This window comes from Dermacentor variabilis, chromosome 4 (genome assembly GCF_050947875.1).
Source record: "Dermacentor variabilis isolate Ectoservices chromosome 4, ASM5094787v1, whole genome shotgun sequence".
NCBI classification, from domain to species: domain Eukaryota; kingdom Metazoa; phylum Arthropoda; class Arachnida; order Ixodida; family Ixodidae; genus Dermacentor; species Dermacentor variabilis.
Window position 1 is genome coordinate 16,593,733 of NC_134571.1, and position 6,967 is coordinate 16,600,699.

The window sequence follows — 6,967 nt, forward strand, 5'->3', positions numbered from 1 at the left end:
TCGAACCAAGTAGTCGCGCAATGTAACCTGCAGCAAACAGTTTGAACGCTTGCCAAAGTATAACATCACAGCTTCTATCGTAGCAGAACGATACCCACGATCACGCTGTTATGATCGTAGCGTATGTTTCCGCAGCTTAGAAATAGAGGATAATACTGCAATAAGGTCACATTAGTGACTGGAACATTCAGAAATACACAATTCATCTCCGAAGCTGATTGCAGACTCGTATATGCGCGCACACATCGCGTTGCGTGTTCTGTCCACCTCAACGCCAGCAGAAATTCTGGCATGATGCCTTAAACCACTTCAGCACGTCTCACAGAACCGTTTACTACGTAGAAGACGCACGTCATACTAAACAGACCGCACGACAGCGAAAACAAACGCCAGAAGCTGCCGCCAAGTGTATACCTGCCATGCAAAAGACCGCTTTCACCCAAGCCAGTATGGCGCTGCTCATAGGCGGCGCCACTGCGTTCGCAATATGGCGGCGCCTACGAAAAAACGGTCTATTGACATTGAACCTGTCTCGTAACCGTCATTTTTATTGTAAGCCCTCGCTGTCACACCTTTCCCTCCAGCACTCCCTTTACTGAAACGTGGCACTGTCTTTCCATTGGTGTCATGATGATAATGGTAACGGCAGCAGCAAGGCTGGTTAATGCTTGCCCCTTTGATTCCTGTGAGTTTAGTGGTAAAGAATATGGCACGTGCATACATACACCTGTGCTGCAAAATTTAACACTTGTGGTTTTTTGGAGAGCTAATTTGTGTTGGGAAATTTCAAAGATGTGCACCATTGTGGCCTAATAACTAGAGCATTGGTGAGGTTGAAGACTGGTTGTATTGGTATAGAAGCTTGAAGTGGAATTGCACAACAATTCGACGGGACACAAAAAAGAGAAATACACACAGCAGAACGCTCTGCTGTGTGTGTTACTCTTCTTTGTGTGCCATCGAATTGTTGCGTGATCCAACTTCAAATAGAGCATTGTGCTTCTTTGGTGCAGGACTGAGGAAGTGTGAGCTATTCGACACCATGCCAGTGCCTTGCCACACAATTATGGAAGTCTGAAGGTTTGCAAACAAAGCTTTGCTTACAAATCCACCTGCTCATGTAATACAAGCACTGATTGAAAGAACCGTCATACAAAAATAATGGTGAAATGAATGGCCTTTGAAAATTTGTATGTTGACACAAATGACATAATAGGTGCCACAACGAACTCGACAATTGCACTGGACAGAGCAGTTTGTTTGCTATGTGAAGCACAAGCTTCCACTACATGCTGAGCAGATAACCAAGCTCAGTTTGTTTTAACGTGGTCCACAACATTCACTGTAATCTGTTTTTGATTCTAAAGAAGTGCCAAACACCACCTCTTTTTCAAGGATGTCATGGGAATATTTGGCGAGACCTTTTTACTGCCCCTCATAATAGAAGTGTGGCCAGCCAGCTTTGCTTGGGTGCCTTTATAGATTTCTCTTCCTGATCATTGTGTGCTATCAAGTTGCTAAAGTCTATGCAACCAGTGCAAGGCATTACGTGATTCTATAGTCGGATAAAACTTTAGGAGGCCGCAGAATCTGCACTTCAATGGCAGGGGAACACAAGCCTGCACCAATGGGCACACACTCTACACTGACGTCGTGCCGCCAGACGCACTAATACCCGCTCGTTGGAGAGGGACTATTTCTTTCAACGTGGAGGCAATCGGCTGCTGCGCTTTGGTCATCTGGGCGGGGCCTCTCCTGTCTTGTGAAGTTGTATCCGACTAGAGGATGCCGCTTTTCATACAGCACAAAAGGACTAAGTGTACAATTAATTGGCCTATGAATGGATACATCAGAAGTGATCTATGCATGGGCTTAAGCTGTGTGAAAATTAGTACATGCAAATATATGACATTGTTAAAGAATATGTGGTATCGAACATGCATGTAATGGCACGTTTAAATCGGGGAGTATCGCATTCATATGCACAGTCTATAGGTGATAGCACTATTAAGCTCATGCCGTTTCCTGTCTTTTCATTGTGAAATATACACACCGTTCATCTTGTGGCTAGTCAACACTCACTGTGTTCTTGCACATAGAAAGAACAAACAGCACAATGACGTATGTGCTGCATTAGTGTCCTTTTCATTTACACGGTCCAAGAGTGGCACAGGTTATGGCACAGGTTGTCTTACGTTTTTGCCCATTTTGAAGAGACATCAAGTGCATGTTAGAAGCGTCCCAATATGCACAGCACAATGTTTACTGCAATTATTTTATTCATGCTCCTGAATAATAAACAAAATAATAAACTGAAAGCTCGTTTATAAGGTGTGTTCTGGGTGCTCGACTGGAGAGCAGTGAGGGCACTGATCCTACTGTTACGGAGCAGCCCTCTGGACCTTGCCACACTCTCAAGAGCACGTGCCTGGCGCTCGCCTACTGCCACCAGGCGGTTGAGTGCCTCCTGCAGCAGTTGTTTTGCTGCAAAAAAAGTGGATTGTTGGAATGAATCAAGTGCATATAAACCATTATTTACAAATAAAAATGCTCATTGCACTATTGGCACTAAATGCCCTTAACTGTGGAAGCCTTTAGTGTATGCATAATAAAACAATTTGTCGGGACAACGTTGCTTTATTTTTCATAACGGGTTGTTTTTTTCAGAGCCAATTGTAATGTTTATTGGTGTGCCAACAGCTGAGGTGTCCACCCACCTTCACGAGTCTAGTGTCAGCACCACAAACCTATTTTTGTTCACTGCAAAACCAATGCCGCTCCCTACAATCCCGTCTTATGCGAGCCGATTGCATCCTATGCCTACAAACATCATATTTTTGTCCCATTATGCAATTTTCTACCATCCTCGGCTGCAGTTCTCCCTCCTTGACATCCATTCTGCCACGCTTATGTAATCACCTGTTATAAATTGGCAACAAGTGATTGAAGACGCGCATGGCCTGCCCACCGATTCCATTTTTTTTCTTAATCTCAACTAGCATATCAGTTGCCACGGTTTACTACGCCACTGTCTTCCTGCCTTAATGCTATCTCCAACAATTTTTGTTACTTAGCTTTCTGCACAATCACGACTTCTCAAGTTTCTTTGTTAACCTCCAGGTTTATGCCCATATTGCATAACCAGTAGAATGCAATGATTCTAAACATTTTTCAAGGATATCGGTAACGTGGCGATCACGATTCGGGAATGCCTCCCATGTGCTGTTCAAGCCATGAAATTTTTGTATCAGTTTCCTGCTTTATATCAGTACCTGCTATTGATATTTCACGTGGATAAAGATACGCTTCCATAGATTCTGCGGGCTGAATGTCACTGATGAATTTCTCTTATCTCACCAAGTTAGTGAAGGTTACCTTTATCTTTTCCATATTTCGCAGGCCCACGTACATGTAAAAGCACGAACACTCATTGGTTCTCAATGCCTTTTTTAAACTGCTGGACATTCTGTTCGTTACTGCGAAAGTGACTTAATCCGTGCACTATTATTATGTTAAATATGAAACAGTAGAAATATACTTATCTGCAGTTTGTCGATGTCTCCTTCACTGTGTTGGTTGCGAGATCCATCGTCGGCACCACCTCCTTGTCGCATCGTAGCTATATCGGCTGTCTTCCTTTTGCGCACACTATGCAATGTTCGTGACGCTCGCAGTGACGCAGACTGGAGGAACTCAGCGCACTCGCAGAAGCATTACCGAACAAGTTGTTTTTTCAGCATTGCACCGTGAACAGTAGATGCGCGTTGCGATCTGTAAAATCGCCGAGCAGTCTTTCGGGGTGCACGGAAAAATTGCTCACGGAGGAACAGAACTATCCAAGAAATAGTGGCCATCGTCAAGCCTGATCACTACGTCGCGCACTGCGAGCTCGTTGTACGAGTTTGTTTACACTGGGCCTCTTCGATGTTTAGCCGCCATGCTCGTCCGGTGAGTGTATGTGATGACGCCACCACAGCGTTCCCTCGTGGTATAATGCGAAGGGTACTAAATTGCAAATTAATCGAATACACATTCAGTGTACATGTTGTAAGCGTTAAAATGCTTTTAAACCACGTTAAACTAACTGATCATTTTGTACTAAATGCATTTGTTTTACAACTCGCTTGTGCGTGTAATGCACTTGGTGGAACGACAAACAAGTGAAAGAAGGCACGACCATGCACAGACTGTATGATCACGTGAGCCCCAGTTTGTCGACCGCCCAGAAGGCAACGCCCAAGGAATGATAGCCACCCAGAGTGAATCTAGATAAACCAATGAAAATGGATGCTTGTCGAAAGATTAACTGTGTCTCGGTACCATTTGTGCTTTCATCTTGGGGTGTCGCCAGAGCTCGTGAAGATTCCGAGTTTCGCCAAACTCGGCGCATCCTGCATAGCACCCCAGCTAGGCAGATATTGGATCGCCTGGGTATAAAGTATCATACCCAACATGGCGTCATAGTAGATATGTCCAGACACATCAGAGACATGATAACCAATCCTCCAATACCCAAGAATATGCACCCTACCCACTATCAGGGTAGACGGGAAAGCAGAGCACGCAATCATCATCATCACCATCAGCCTGGTTACGCCCAGTGCAGGGCTAAGGCCTCTCCCATACTTCTCCAACTACCCCGGTCATGTACTAATTGTGGCCATGTTTTCCCTGCAAACTTCTTAATCTCATCTGCCCACCTAACTTTCTGCCGCCCTCTGCTACGCTTCCCTTCCCTTGGAATCCATTCGGTAACTCTTAATGACCATCGGTTATCTTCCCTCCTCATTACGTGTCCTGCCCACGCCCCATTTCTTTTTCTTGATTTCAACTAAGATATCATTAACTCGCGTTTGTTCCCTAACCCAATCTGCCCTTTTCTTATCCCTTAACGTTACACCTATCATTCTTCTTTCCATAGCTCGTTGCGTCGCTCTCAATTTAAGTAGAACCCTTTTCGTAAGCCTCCAGGTTTCTGCCCCGTACGTGGGTACTGGTAAGACACAGCTGTTATAAACCTTTCTCTTGAGGGATAATGGCAATCTACTGTTCATGATCTGAGAATGCCTGCCAAACGCACCCCAGCCCATTCTTATTCTGATTATTTCAGTCTCATGATCCGGATCCGCAGTCACTACCTGTCCTAAGTAGATGTATATCGCTAAGTATGGACAGCTGGGCTAGTTGGTTATGATTAGCATTATGAAACATCGTTCCAGCGCACAACTGAACAAGGACGAGAAGAGAAAGACAACACGAACGCCGGCGTTCGTGTTGTCTTTTTCTTTTCGTCCTTGTTCAATTGTGCGTTGTAACGATGTTTCATAATGCTAAGTAGATGTATTCCCTTACCACTTCCAGTGCCTCACTACCTATCGTAAACTGCTGTTCTCTTCCGAGACTGTTAAACATTACTTTAGTTTTCGGCAGATTAATTTTTAGACCCACCCTTCGGCTTTGCCTCTCCAGGTCAGTGAGCATGCATTGCAGTTGGTCCCCTGAGTTACTAAGCAAGGCAATATCATCAGCGAATCGCAAGTTACTAAGGTATTCTCCATTAACTCTTATCCCCAATTCTTCCCAATCCAGGTCTCTGAATACCTCCTGTAAACACGCTGTGAATAGCATTGGAGAGATCGTATCACCCTGCCTGACGCCTTTCTTTATTGGGATTTTGTTGCTTTCTTTATGGAGGACTACGGTGGCTGTGGAGCCGCTATAGACATCTTTCAGTATCTTTACATACGGCTCGTCTACACCCTGATTCCGCAATGCTTCCATGACTGCTGAGGTTTCGACTGAATCAAACGCTTTCTCGTAATCAATAAAGCTATATATAAGGGTTGGTTATATTCTGCACATTTCTCTATCACTTGATTGATAGTGTGAATATGGTCTATTGTTGAGTAGCCTTTACGGAATCCTGCCTGGTCCTTTGGTTGACAGAAGTCTAAGGTGTTCCCGATTCTATTTGCGATTACCTTAGCAAATACTTTGTAGGCAACGGACAGTAAGCTGATCGGTCTATAATTTTTTAAGTCTTTGGCGTCCCCTTTCTTATGGATTAGGATTATGTTAGCGTTCTTCCAAGATTCTGGTACGCTCGAAGTCATGAGGCATTGCGTATACAGGGTGGCCAGTTTCTCTAGAACAATCTGCCCAGCATCCTTCAACAAATCTGCTGTTACCTGATCCTCCCCAGCTGCCTTCCGCCTTCGCATAGCTCCCAAGGCTTTCTTTACTTCTTCCGGCGTTACCTGTGGGATTTCGAATTCCTCTAGACTATTCTCTCTTCCATTATCGTCGTGGGTGCCACTGGTACTGTATCGATCTCTATAGAATTCCTCAGCCACTTGAACTACCTCATCCATATTAGTAATGATATTGCCAGTTTTGTCTCTTAACGCATACATCTGATTCTTGCCAATTCCTAGTTTCTTCTTCGCTGCTTTTAGGCTTCCTCCGTTCCTGAGAGCCTGTTCAATTCTATCCATAAAATACTTCCTTGTCAGCTGTTTTACTCTTGTTGATTAACTTCGAAAGTTCTGCCAGTTCTATTCTAGCTGTAGGGTTAGAGGCTTTCATACATTGGCGTTTCTTAATCAGATCTTTCGTCTCCTGCGATAGCTTGCTGGTATCCTGTCTAACGGAGTTACCACCGACTTCTATTGCACACTCCTTAATGATGCCCACAAGACTGTCGTTCATTGCTTCAACACTAAGGTCTTCTCCCTGAGTTTAAGCCGAATACCTGTTCTGTAGCTTGATATGGAATTCGTCTATTTTCCCTCTTACCGCTAACTCATTTATCGGCTTCTTATATACCAGTTTCTTCCGTTCCCCCCTCAGGTCTAGGCTAATTCGAGTTCTTACCATCCTATGGTCACTGCAGCGCACCTTGCTGAGCACATCAGCGTCTTGTATGATACCAGGGTTAGCGCAGAGTATGAAGTCTACTTCATTTCTA